The following is a 15,325-nucleotide window of genomic DNA, read 5'->3' on the forward strand; positions in this document are numbered from 1 at the left end:
AGCCCTTTGGAAACTCTCCTAATTATCCTGTTCTTCTGTAGTCCACACTAATACCGAGGAGTACATTATTAAGTATCAACTTTGCCATCAGAAGATAAGTTTGTGAATAAGTCACACTTGCCAGTCTAGCCTGGGTGGCTGGGATGGGGAGCATACATTATGCTCTCAGGACATAAATTAGGCCCTCTCCTTTGGCTGGGGTTAATCAAAGAGGCTTAAAGGTTGTCTGGTGCCAGTCTGTTTGTGCTGAGATTAGAAGATTCTTCCTCCTCCCTTGGCCGGGAGAATCTCTCTTTGGGTGGCACCATTCTTCCATGGCTGCACAACTGTGGGGTAGTATAAAGAGTGCTGAACTTGGAGAAAGTAAATAGCACACCTAGTGCTTACCCCCCAGGGTTATTTTAAGAAAGGAATGAGAAAGGGCTTTCCAAGCCTTTAAAATGTTATGGGAATATCAACTCTGGCAAATACTATGTATCTAAAGCTCTCTCCTCCCAGAGATTTAGGGAGATGGGGCACATAGAGTAAACAATTGGAGTTAGCATTACTCAGCCATATGAGGGAAGCAGAGAGACTTTAGCTTCAAGAGGAGATGGGTTAAGGAAGAATAGGAACTTGGAGAGTGGAGACCAAAAGAGCCCAGCGAAGTGGCTACAGGTTGTGAAACCCAGGAGATAGTCCTGGAAATCTAAGAATGCTGGGTTGGCAAGCATGGCTACTCCTACCAGTGTGCCATTTTCTCAGCTTACTTGGGATATGAGACCTTAGATTCCAGACTATCTGAACATACTGTGAAAGTAGCCATCTTATATCAGGAGCCACCTTGTACTTTTAAGTGTATTTTCCTTTAAATATTTTGTTTCCTCAGTGGTGGTTTGGGACTCCAGAACCAAGTTTTTAGGCAACCAGTAGTTATGATACCAGCAGAGACAAGATGATACTTTTCTTTCTTTCTTTTTTTAATTAATTAATTTATTTTTAGTTTTCAACATTTACTTCCATAAGATTTTGAGTTTTAAATTTTCTCCCCCTCCCTCACCTTTCCCCTCACCAAGAGGGCATGCAATCTGATATAGGGTCTACATATACATTCATATTAAACATTTTCACATTACTCATGTAAAGAAGAATGAGAACCAGTGGGAGGAACTATGAGAAAGAAGACAACAACAACAACAATAAAAAAGAGCAAATAGTATGCTTTGATCTGCATTCAAACTCCATAGTTCTTTCTCTGGATGTGGACGGCGTTTTGTAATGTGAGTCTTCTGGAGTTGTCTTAGATCTTTGCATTGCTGAGAAGAGATAAGTCTATTAAATTTAGTCATTGCACAATGTGGCTGTTACCGTGCACAATATTTTCCTGGTTCTGCTCTTTTCACTCAGCATCAGATCACATAAGTCTTTGCAGGTTTTTCTAAAGTCTGCCTGCTCATCATTTCTTACAGCACAGGAGTGTTCCATTACATTTATATACCACAACTTGTTTAGCCATTCCCCAATTGATGGGCGTCCTCTCAATTCCAATTCTTTGCCACCACACAAAGAGGTGATATAAATATTTTTGTACATGTGGTTCCTTTTCTCATTTTTATGATTTCTTTGGGATACAGCCCTAGAAGTACTATTGCTGGGTCAAAGGGTATGCACATTTTTATAGCCCTTTGGGCATAGTTCCAAATTGCTCTCCAAAATGGTTGGATCAGTTCACAACTCCACCATCTGCATTAGTGTTCCAATTTTCCCACATCTTCTCCAACTTTTATCATTTTCCTGTTTTGTCATGTTAGCCAATCTGATAGGTATAATGTGGTACCTCAGAGTTGTTTTGATTAGCATTTCTCTAATCAACAGTGATTAAGAGCATTTTATCATATGACTATAGATAGCTTTAATTTCTTCCTCTGAAAACTGCCTGTTCATATTCTTTGACCATTTATCAATTGGGGAATGGCTTGTAATCTTATAAATTTTACTCAATTCTGATACTTTTCAAAAGTAACTAGTCAAATACTTGTCCATGACAAATTTATAATTTCAAGGAATATATCAAAATAGTCAGAGAGCTCTTAAAGGACATACAGAACAGTGGACAAACGGAAGCTTTCAAGGAAGGGAAGGGAATGTCTAGAGCTTAAAACATGGAGAATTTAGGGAGGTCTTTGAAAGACTGCCTTGAAAACACTAGAAAATCTGGATATTTTGAAATACCTGGGAAGAAAGGAGGACCAATGGACTTTTGGCACCAACCTAACAGGCCCAGAGTCACATGGAATAAAAGCCAAATAGAGTGACAGGGCCAAAGAGATGATCCCTATAATCCTAGTTGGGGAGAGGGGGAAGAGACAGGTGAGATACAAAGGTGACTGTCAGTAATGATTTCTTGATTATTTACATGGAGTTCAAATTCCTCAAAAGTCAAAATTCACAATCAGCTGATTGTCAAAGGTATCATTAGCCAAGCCCATTTGTTTATATTATTGACAGCCTCTATGGAGAGTTTATCAGTAGTGCTTTGCTCAGACCACAGTTCTCTAAGGCCCCCAATCTCTCCCCCTTGATCCAAGAAGTATGGGGATGTAGCATATTCCTAAATAACTAAAGTACAAAGTAGAGGACAAAGAAAAAGTATGTGCTAAAGAATTCCTTTGGGGATTCTTGATCTTACCCCAAACATTCACCAGAAATCTTTGAAATTACAGCCTATCTTGGGGTAGCTAGGTGGTATAGTGGATGTAGCACCAGCCCTAGAGTCAGGAAGATCTGAATTCACATCTGATCTCAGATAGTTACTAGACATGTGAACCTGGGTAAGTCACTGAAGTCCAATTGCCTCAAAAAAAATTCAAATAACAGCCTATCTTTTTAATATCAACAATCTTTCAGACGTGTTGGATGGCTTCAGATAATGGAATACTATAAAGTCTTCAAGAAAATAAGTTTGCAGGTCATCTCAAGGGTAGTAGAAAGGTACATGATGAATGTGAATAGGCTGAAACATATTACCAACGAAGAAGTGCTTCATTGGGATACACACAATATCAAGACATAGAGGAAATCTCACAACAAAATGAGTGTATGGGGTGATGAATGGGGGGAGTTGGACAAAATAAAAAGGCATGGATAGAATCCAATCTGCCCCACTTGAAGAAGTACCTACAGCAATGTGATAACAGAGCCATTGAAATACAAATATTAGCCATCAAAAGCACCACAAGAGATCCTCTAGTACCACCCTTTGGCTTTGCAAATGAAGAAACTGAAGAATAGAGACAAAAAGTTACTTGTCCAGGGTCCCCCACTGCATCCCTGGCCATCACCAGTAGTCCAGACCTATATCTTGCCACTGGACTCCAATGATGCTAGAGAAGAGAGTGAGGCTGATGACTTTGCCTCATTTAAATTCAATTCACTTGCAAGTCAAGACATCACCCTGCAGGTGTCAGTGACCCTCTTCTAGAATGAAGGACAAACAACAGCAATGTTCAGTGGGTTGAAATTATATGTCAGGGGACTGAAAGGCTCCAAATGCTTATCACTCTCCTCTTTTCACTTGTCTCCTTCCCCTCCTATTTCCCTGCTGGGTAAGATAAATTTCTATGCTCAGCTGAGTGTGTGTGTGTGTACATATGTGTATGTGTATACATATATATGTATGTGTGGTATATGTATACATACATACATACATACACATACATACATACATACATACATACATACATATATATTCTTCCCTCTTTGAACCAATTCTGGTAAGAGTGAGGTTCAAGAATTTCCCGCCACCCTCTCCCTATTTTCCCCTCCACTATAAAAACTCTTCTTTGTGTACTTCTTTCATGTGACATAATTTTCCCTGTTTTACCTCTCTCTTTCCCCTTCTCCCAGTGTATCCCTTTTTCTCACTCCTTCACTTTTTTTGAGATGATCCCAACACAATCAATACAATCCCAAAGCACACCCATTCCCTCTGTCTATGTACACTCCTTCTAACTACCCTCATAATGATAAAGTTCTTAAGAGTTACATGTATCCTCTTCCCATGTAGCAATGTTTTCCCATGTAGGACTTCATCAAGTCCTTTGTGATTTTTTTTCATGTTTATCTTTTTATGCTTCTTTTGGGTCGTGTGTCTGAATGTCAAAGTTTCTGTTCAGCTCTGGTCTTTTCATCAAGAATGCTTGAAAGTCTTCTTTTTCATTAAACATCCATCCCTTTTCCCTCACCAAAAGATTATACTCATGTTCGCTGGGTAGGTTATTCTTTTTTTTTTTTTCTTGGTGAGGCAATCAGGGTTAAGTGACTTGCCCAGGGTCACACAGCTAGTAAGTGTCAAGTATCTGAGGCCAGATTTGAACTCAGGTCCCTCCTGACTGCAAGGCCAGAGCTTTATCCACTATGCCACCTAGTTGCCTCCTGGGTAGGTTATTCTTGATTGTAATGCTAGGTCCTTTGTCTTCCAGAATATTTTATTCTAAGGCCTCTGCTCCTTTAATATAGAAGCTGCAAAATCTTATGTAATCCTGACTGTGTCTCCACAATATATGAGTTGTTCCTTTCTGACTGCTTGTAATATTTTCTCCTTGACCTGGGAGCTCTGGGATTTGGCTATAATATTCCTGGGAGTTTTCATTTTGGGATCTTTTTCAGGAGGTGATTCATAGATTCTTTTGCAATGTATTTTATCCTCTAGATCTATGATATCAGGGAAGTTTTTTTCCTTTATAATTTCTTGAAATTTGATGCCTAAGCTCTGTTTTTGATCATAACTTTCTAATAGTACAATAATTCTTTGGTTGTTGTTTTTCTTTTTAGAAATATATTTATTATTTTTTAAAACTTTTTTTTTCATTTTGAGTTCCAGGGGGCAGAGCCAAGATGGCAGAGAAAAAGTAGTGACTTGCCTGAGCTCTCCCTAAAACTTCAAACACCTTTTAACAGTGCTATTAAAGGGGCAGCTAGGTGGTGCAGTGGATAGAGCACCAGCCCTGGAGTCAGGAGGACCTGAGTTCCAATCCAGCCTCAGACATTTAGCACTTACTAGCTGTGTGACCCTGGACAAAACACTTAACCCCATTGCCTAGCCCCCCCCCCGCAAAAAAAAAATTTTGGAACAGCAGAACCCACAAAAGGACAGAGTGAAATAACTTTCCAGCCAAAGACAACTTAGAAGGTTAGCAGGAAAGGTCTGTTACACCTGGATGAGAGTGGAACACAATCTAGTACAGGCTGCACCAGCACAGACCTAGCCCCAGCAAACCAGGAGCAGGCCTTGGGAGCCACTGAATCAGCAGAGGCAACAGCTGCTTCCAGAGGATAAGTTTGTCAAACAGTTGGTCAGAAAGAGATTACAGGGGTCTCTTTGACAGCATTGAGGTAGGCCTCTGTTGCTTTGACCCTGCTCAGATCCAGCTTGCAGTCCTGGATGGCATTCCCAGGGCAAGGAGGAGAACTAGCACACCACAGCTTGTGGCCACAATGGAGCGGAGACCCTCATCATAGTTTCAGGGCAGAAAGGAGTGCTTGTGGTCACTCACAGACTAGAGTGCAGGCCAAGACAGTAGTAAACACACCTCTTCTTAGCTCATACCACCTTGGAAGAACAGAAAACTAAGAGGTCCCTAAAAGTATCTCTGAAAAAAGCTGCACAAAACCACTGAAGCTTGGGACGGTGCACCCTCCACTCTGGAAACAGAGCTGTACTTTAACAAAGAGCTAAAAGTCAAGAAATAGACTGGGAAAAAGGGCAAACAAAAGAGAAAAATCTGACCATAGAAAGTTACTATGGTGACAAGGAAGATCAAAACATACACTCAGAAGAAGATAACAAAGTCCAAGCTCCTACATCTAAAGCCTCCAACAAAAATATGAATTGGTATCAGGCCATGGAAGAGCTCAAAAAGGATTTTGAAAATCAAGTAAGAGAAGTAGAGAAAAAATTGGGAAGAGAAGTGAGAGTGATGTAAGAATATAATGAAAAAAGAGTCAACAGCTTGGCAAAGGAGACACAAAAAAATACTGAAGAAAAAAAATCTTGAAAAACAGATTAGGTCAAATGGTAAAAGAGGTACAAAAAGCCAATGAGGAGAAGAATGCCTTAGAAAGCAGAATTGGCCAAATAGAAAGGGAGGTACAAAAACTCACTGAAAAAAATAATTCCTTAAAAATTAGAATTGAGTAAATGGAAGCTAATAACTTTATAAGAAATCAAGAAACAATAAAACTAAACAAAAAAATGAAAAAATAGAAGAAAATGTGAAATGTCTCATTGGAAAAACAACTGACCTGGAAAATAGATCCAGGAGAGATAATTTAAAAATTATTGGACTGTCTGAAAGCCATGATCAAAAAAAGAACCTAGACATCATCTTTCAAGAAATTATCAAGGAAAACTCTCCTGATATTCTAGACCCAGAGGGTAAAATAGAAATTGATAGAATCCACCAATCATTTCCTGAAATAGTTCCTAAAATGAAAACTCCCAGGAATATTATAGCCAAATTCCAGAGCTCCCAGAACAAGGAGAAAATATTGCAAATAGTCAGAAAGAAACAATTTAATTAACGTGGAGTTACAGTAAGGATAACACAAGATTTAGCACATTCTACATTAAAGGATTGGAGGGCTTGGAATATGATTTTCTGGAGAGCAAAGGAGCTAGGATTACAATCACCTATCTAGCAAAACTGAGTATAATCCTTCAGGAGGAAAAATAGACATTCACTGAAATAGAGGACTTTCAAGCATTCTTGATTAAAAGACCAGAGCTGAATAGAAAATTTAACTTTCAAATACAAGACTTAAGAGAAGCACACAAAGATAAACAGGAAAGGAAATAATAAGGGGCTTAATAAAGTTAAACTATTTGCATTCTTACATGTGAAGATGATACTTGTAACTCATAAGAACTTTCTTATTATTAGGACAGTTACAAGGAGTATATATGGACAGAGGGCACATGTGTGAGTTGAATATGAAGGGATGCTGTCTAAAACAATAAAATTAAGGGGTGAGAGAAGAATGTCTAGGAGAAAGGGAAAGGGAGAGGTCAAATGGGGTAAATTATCTCACATAAAGGAGGAAAGGAAAAGCTTTTACAGTGGAGGGGAAGAGGGAGGAGGTGAGGAAGAGTGAGTGAATCTTACTCTCATCACAATTGACTCAAAGAGGGAATAACATACACACTCAATTGGGTATAGAAATATATTTTACCCTACAGGAAAGTAGGAAGAGAAGGGGATAAGAGAAAGGGGGGGGGGGAAAAAAAGGGTGGGCAGATTGGGGGAGGTGGTAGTCAGAAGAAAAATACTTTTGAGGAGAGTCAGGGTAAAAGGAGAGAGAGAATAGAATAAATGGGGGCATGAATAGAATGGAGGGAAACACAATTAGCAATAGTAACTGTGAAAAAATTTTTGAAGCAAGTTTCTTTTATAAAGGCCTCATTTCTCCAACATGAAGAGAACTGAGTCAAATTTATAAAAATGAGAGCCATTCCCCAATTGATAAATGATCAAAAGAAATGAACAGTTTTCCGATGAAATAATCAAAGCTATCTATAGCCATGTGAAAAAATGCTCTAACTCAGGGCAGCTAGGTGGCACAGTGGATAGAGCACTGGCCCTGAAGTCAGGAGGGCCTGAGTTCAAATGCGGCTTCAGACCAAACACTTGACATTTACTAGCTGTGTGACCCTGGGCAAGTCACTTAACCCCAGTTGCCTAAAAAAGGGGGGGGGCAACTAGGTGGCACAGTGGATAGAGCACCAACCCTGGATTGTGGAAGACCTGAGTTCAAATCCAGCCTCAGACACATAACACTTACTAGCTGTATGACCCCGGGCAAGTCATTTAACCCTATTGCCTAACCAAAAAAAAAAAAGATTTATAAAAAAAAATGCTCCAACTCATTATTGTTTGGAGAAATGCAAATTAAAACAATTCTGAGATACTACCTCATACCTATAAGATTGGCTAATAAGACAGAAAAGAAGAATGACAAATGGTGGAGGGGATGTGGAGAAAATGAGATATTAATGCACTGTGGGTGGATTTGTAAACTGATTCAACCATTCTGTAGAGCTATTTGGAACTAGGCCCAAAGGGCTATAAAACCGTGCATACCCTTTGACATAGCAATACAACTATTAGGTCTGTACCCAAAAAGAGATAAAAAAAGAAAAAAAAAGGAAAAGAACCTATATGTACAAAAATATTTATAGCAATGCTTTTCTAGTGGCAAAGAATTGGAAATTGAGGGGATGTCCATCAATTGGGGAATGGCTAAACAAATTGTGGTATGCAATTATGATGGAATACTATTGTGCAATAACCCGAAAAGACGTGAGCTGATACAAAATGAAATGTACTGTGTACAAAGTAACAACAATATTGCAAGATGATCAGCTGTGAATGAGGTGGCTATTCTCAGCAATACAATGATCCAAGACAACTCTGAAGCGCTTACGATGAAAAATGTTGCTCGTCCCCAGAGAAAGAACTGATAGTGTCTGAATACAAATTGAAGCATACTTTATTTGCTTTCTTTATTTTTCTTGAGGTTTGGGGGTTTTCTTGGTCTATGTTTTTCACAACATGATTGTTATGGACATGGTTAGCATGATTACACATGTATAACCTATATAGAATTGTTTGCCTTCTCAATAAGGTGGGTCAGGGAGGGAGGAAGGGAGAGAATTTGGAACTCAAAGTTTTTAAAATGAATGTTAAAAATCGATTTCACATGTAACTATGGAAAAATAAATACTAAATAAATTTTTTAGAAGTAAAAAAATAAATATTGCGTTCCAGATTCTTTTCCTCCCTCCTACCCCTCCCCTACCCATTGAGAAGGTAAATAATATATCAATTTTACATGTGAAATTGTGAAAAACATATCTCTATATTAGCCATGCCATTTAAAAACAGCAAAAAAAAATTAGTGAGAAAATTATACTTCAATTTGCACTCACAGTTCATCAGTTCTCTCTCTGGAGTTGGGTAACATTTTCTCATCATTTAGTCCTTTGGAATTGTCTTGGATCACTGAATTGATCATAGTAGCCAAGTTTTTCACAATTGATCATCATTACAACATTGCTGTTATTGTGCACAATGATCTCCCAATTCTTCCCACTTGCACTTTGCATCAGTTCATATAGGTCTTTCCATGTGTTTTTTTTTTTTCTGAAATCACCCCCTTGTCCTTTTTTATAGCACAATAGTACTCCATTACAATTGTGTCCCAAAACTTGTTCAGCCATTCCCAATTTATAGGCATCCTCTCAATTTCCAGTTCTTTGCCACCACAAAAAGAGCTGCCATAAATATTTTTTATACATTCAGGTCCTTTTCATTTTTCTTACTCTTTTTGCAGTACAGACTTAGTAGGGATATTCCTGGATCAAAGAGTATGCAGTTTTATAGCCCTTTGGGCAAAGTTCCAGATTGTTTTCCAGAATGGTTGGACCAGTTCACTACTCCACCAACAATTCATTAATGTATCTATTTTTCCTCATCCCTTCCAGCATTTGTCATTCTTGATAGGTATGAGGTGATGTCTCAGAGCTGTTTAATATACCTTTCTCTAATCAATAGTGATTTAGAACACTTTTTTCATGACTATAGATAACTTTATTTTCTTCTTCTGAAAACTGTATATTTATATCCTTTTCCATTTATCAATTGGGGAATGGATCTTCTTTTTATAAATTTGGCTCAGTTCTCTATATATTTGAGAAATGAGGCCTTTATCAGAGAAACTTGCTGTAAATTTTTTTGGCATTTACTTCATTGTCCATGGTACTGTTTTAACAAAATGTATTTTCCTTGATTATCCCTTTTATTTAGGTCTATTTTTGCTTTTGCTTTGTCTGAGATCATGATTGCTACTCCTGCCTTTTTTTTTTTTTTTTTTGACCTCAGCTAAAGCATGAAGGATTCTGCTCTGGTCCCTTATTTAACTCTGTATGTATCTTTTTGCTTCAAATGTGTTTCTTGTAACCAATGTATTGTTGGATTCTAGTTTCTAATTCATTCTGTGATCTAAATCCAATCAATCTATATCCAGTTTATCTCATTTGCGTTCACAGTTATGACTGTGTATTTCCCCCCATTCTATTTTCTTCTTTCTCTCTCCCTCCTCTCTCTCTCTTTCTTTGTCTCTGCCATGTCCCTCCTCAAAAGTCTGTTTTACTTCTGACTCCTGTCTCCCTTAATCTGTCTTCCCTTTTATCACCTTCCTGCTTTCTCTTATCCCCTTCCCCTCCTGCTTTTCTGTTGGGTAAGATAGAGTTCTACACCCAACTGAGTGTGTATATATATTCTTACTTCTTTGAACCAATGTTGATGAGAGTGAGGTTCAAGCATTTCCCACTTTACTCCCATTTTCCCCTCTACTGTAAAAGTTCTTCATCACACATCTTCTTAATGTAGAAATTTTCCCATTCTGATTCTCCATTCTCCCATCTCCTCATGCATCCCGCTTTCTCACCCCTTAATTTTTTTTAGCTCATTCCAACATAATTAACTCATGCCCATGCCCTCTGTCTATGTATACTCTTTCTAACTGCCATAATAATAAGTTCTTAGGAGTGACATGTATCATCTTCCCATGTAGCAATGTAATCAGTTTACTTTTACTAAGTCCCTTATGATTTCTTTTTCATGTTTATCTTTTTATGTTTCTCTTGAGTCTTATCTTTGGATGTCAAAGTTTGTATTCAGCTCTGGTCTTTTCATCAGGAATGCTTGAAAGTTTTCTGTTTCATTAAATACCTGTTGTTTTTTTCCTTGAAGGATTATACTCATGTTGGCTATGTAGGTTATTCTTGATTGCAATCCTAGCTCCCTTGCTTTCCAGAATATTATATTCTAAGGCTTCTGTTCCTTTAATGTGGAAGCTGCTAAATCTTGTGTTATATTGACTGTGGCTCCATAATATTTAAGTTGTTTTTTTCTGACTGCTCACTTGACCTGAGAGTCTTGGGATTTGGCTATAACATTCCTGGGAGTTTTCATTTTGTCATCTCTTTCATTAGGTGATCCATGGATTCTTTCACTATTTATTTTACCCTCTGAATCCAAGATATTGAGGCAGTTTTCCTTTATAATTTCTTGAATTTTGATGTCTAGACTGTCTTTTTGATCATGGCTTTCTAGTAGTTCAATAATCCCTAAATTCTCTCTCCTTGATCTACTTTTTTTGGGGAGAGGGCAAGGTAATTGGGGTTAAGTGACTTGCCCAGGGTCACACAGCCAGTAAGTGACAAGTGTCTGGTCTGAGATCAGATTTGAACTCAGGTCCTCCTGACTCCAGTGCCAGTGCTCTATCCACTGCACCACTTCCCTACCCCCCTGGTCAGTTGTTTTTCCAATGAGATATTTCATATTTCCTTCCATTTTTTCATTCTTTTTACTTTGCTTATTGTTTCTTGATGTCTTATGAAATCACTATATTCCACTTGCCAAATTCTAATTTTTAAGAATTTTTTTTCAGTGAGCTTTTATACCTATTTTTCCGTTTGGTCAATTCTGCTTATTAAGGAGTTCTCTTTTTTTAGTGTTTTTTTGTACCTTCTTTTCCATTTTGCCTATTCTATTTTTTAAATTTTTTTAAAATAATTTAATGTTTTTCACCAATTACATGTAAAAACAATTTTAAACATTCATTTTTTTAAATTGAGTTCCAAATTCTCTTTGTCCCTCCCTCCTTTCACCCCCTCATTAAGAAAGCAAGCAATTTGATATAGGTTATATATATATAGTCATGCAAAATATATTTCCACATTTGTCATGTAAAACATGACAAAAAAAACCCAAGAAAAATAAAGAAAAAGTATGCTTCTATCTGCATACAGGCACCATCAGTTCTTTCTCTAGAGGTGGATAGCATTTTTCGTCAGAAGTCTTTCAAATTTGTCTTGGATCCTTGTATTGCTGAGAATAGCTAAGTCATTCACAACTGAGCATCGTACAATATTGTTGTTGCTGTGTATAATGTTCTCCTGGTTCTACTCATTTCATTTTGCATCAGTCCTTCCAGGTTTTTCCGAGAGCATCCTGCTTATCATTTCTCATAGCATGATAGTATTCCATCACAATCATATACAACTTGTTCAGCCATTCCCCAATTGATGTATATCTCCTCAATTTCCAATTCTTTGCCATCATTAAAAGACTCTCTCATCATCTCTGGGCTGAGAGTGCTACCTCTGTTATGCTATAGTTTGGCCTTTCACCCAGTTTCACAGACCTCTCTTGCTGCCCTCTAAAGTTGTCTTGGACTGGAACAATGTCTCATAGTAACCTTTCCTTGGCTCTGCCGCTCCAAAATTTGATTCAAGGTGTTATTTTAAAGTTGTTTGGAGGAGAATGTTGTGAGAGATTGGCTGGGTGGCTGCCTCTACTCTGCCATCTTGGCTCCTTTCCATGAGTTGCTATTTATAATAAAAATGGTAATAAAATTTTATATAAATGTAAGCTATTATTGTTTCCACTGTACCATGTTATTACTCACTATATACAGGATGCCCCAAAAGTCTTAGTGCAGTTTGCACTAATTCTTTCAGGACACCCTGTATTCTATGACCAAGGAAGATCAACTCCATCAGCCTTTGCCCATATTGGTACAAAAATAGTGGGGAGTTTTGGGATTCCAAAGCCTTTTCAAGATGAGCAGAATTTCTCCCCATCTTTAATCCTCACAGGCACCCAGTCCACCATTAACATCAGTGGTGGGGGGCAGGTAGGTGGTACAGTGGATAGAGCACCAGCCCTGAAGTCAGGAGGACCTGAGGTCAAATCCGGCCTCAGACACATAACACTCATTAGCTGTGTGACTCTGGGCAAGTCACTTAACCCCAATTGCCTCACAAAAAAAAAAATCAGTGGTAGGACCATTAACATCAAATCCCATGCGGAGTAAATTATATTTATGAGACTTGCAGCAAAGCATTAGTATTGGGGCAATGTATCAAAGTAAAGAGTTGTGCAGTGGATAGACCACTGGCCCTGGATTCAGGAGGACCCGAGTTCAAATACAGCCTCAGACACATAACACTTAATAGCTGTGTGACCCTGGGCAAGTCACTTAACCCCATTGCCTAGCCCCAAAAAAAAGGAGTTGTGCAGGCTTGAAAAAGTCACTCCACTTTCTTGGATCCCATTTATAAGATGGTTATACTTGAAGAGTTGATTCCATAGTCCCTTTCAGTCCTGCCAGGGCGGGTGAATAGATGGGAAGAGAATAAGCTCTTGGTGGCTATGTGATCTTGGAGCAGAAAGCAATTTGGGTGGGGTAACTTTGCCCTGGGGCACTGAATGTAGAGGGCACCCAATTTAGAGGCTATGATGGCGCTTATAATCCTTTAGCACTATAGAAACAACAGAGCTTAGCATCTCCTTAGCGAGAATCATTAGTCAAAATAGAAAGCTAGTTCAAATCTGGCCTCAGACACATAACACTTACTGGCTGTGTAACCCTGGGCAAGTCACTTAACCCCATTGCCTACCCAAAATAAATAGATAGATAGATAGATAGATAGGTAGGTAGATAGATAAAAAATAGAAAGCTACAGGATGGTGGGCTGTCTCCATACCATTGCATAGTGTTCTCTCTCCCTACCTCTTACCTCCCTATCTCTATCTGGTGTAAAAATTCCATATTAGAGCTCTGCCTTGGATAAATCACTTTTCTCTTTAGACTTGTTTCCTAATATATAAAATGAAGGTTGGGGAGAGACTCTAAATTCCTTTGCAGTTCTAACATTCTACAGTCAATATCACACACACATAAATATATGTATATATAATATATATATGGCCCAAGGTCCCACAAGCAGTTAATGGCAGAGAACTAGAAACTGGGTTTCCCGACATCTAGCTCAATGCTCTTTCCACACCCCAGGCTTTCACCTCTATTCTTTGGACTTATTTCAGAGAATAGCTGTTTATTCTTAGGACTGGCTAATGTTCAACTAAAAATAAGGATTTTTATTTGAAACATTTTTTTAAAAGGTAAATGTCAATGGAAAACTGCATTTTGACAGGATCCTCTAATTAAACTTAAGATAACACATGGTTTATTACTCTAGTCTCTGGTTCACAGAAAGATATTATCCCAAATAATGAAATGCTGTTAAATTCTTTTAATTCTTAGGGACCTTTGGCACATACTCAGGTCTATTCATCTTGTTTCCATTTTTTCTCATCTTATATTGTCAAGGAAGTAGGGCTAAAAAGAAAATGTAACCTTCAGAAGAGGAAATAGAACTTGATCAATCAATTAGCACATATAGCATATGATCTTGTCTTTGCTCTTATATCTCATAGACGAATCAATGAGGCAAGACATTAATCTTGAAAAAAACATAAAAAAAAATAAGAGAGTGTCGCTAAATGTTTTGGCACTGAAGATAGAGGAAAGAGACATTGGTGAAGGTAGAAGTATGATTTAAGGCCAATAATCCTGCGCCTAAGTCCTGGCTCTGACACTAGGTATGTGAAATTGGGCCAGTCACATCATCCCTCTTGGCTTGTTTTCCTTTCCTATTTTGACAATTTTGCTAACTGAAAGGGTGGCAAAACCACAAACGAATATGAGATTTACATGTTGTAGAAATACTAAAAAAAGTCACCCATGGAGAAAGGTTATTTTCCCAGGCGAAAGATGATTATAGCAATGTGTTTCCACAAACCTAATTTGCATATGACTGAGAGGAGTACTTTGGAATGACAGCTAGAAATCTGGCCCCCAAAACTGTTCTGTGATTATCAGACAAATGTACATTGACTAGTTATGTATTAGTCAATAGAAATGAAGATTTTGCTGATCATCATGACTTAGAACTAAGAACTAAAAAACTAAGAACTAAGAAAAAAACCTGTTTTCTCTAGGGAAAGTATTTAAGAAAAGATTTCAAAGCTGATTGGAACCATCTTCACATTGCTTGTACTCTGGCCATCATCATCATCTCCCTTCCACTTGGACTCTGCCTCTGCATTTCTGGGCTCTGATAGGAGAGCTTGACCTAATCTTGCCTGGACCTGGGTTCCATGTCTCCTAGACATATCTACGCACTCACCATGCTCCCCCTTATCACCATTTCCCCCTATTCCCCTTTATATGTTGTATCCTCCAATTGGAATGTAAGCTTTTTGAAGATACGAGATGGTCCTTTTTGTTTATATTTGTATCCTGAATGCTTAGCACAGGGCCTGGCACATAGTAAGAGCCTAATAAATGTTTTATCTAGCTGTACAGGGAAAGGACTACTTTTCCCTGAACTGTCACTTACTGCTTAGAAGAGCTTCCATATCCTTCTCTGACCTGT

Source organism: Vombatus ursinus, unplaced genomic scaffold (assembly GCF_900497805.2).
Source record: "Vombatus ursinus unplaced genomic scaffold, bare-nosed wombat genome assembly UNPS02014818.1, whole genome shotgun sequence".
Taxonomy (NCBI): Eukaryota; Metazoa; Chordata; class Mammalia; order Diprotodontia; family Vombatidae; genus Vombatus; species Vombatus ursinus.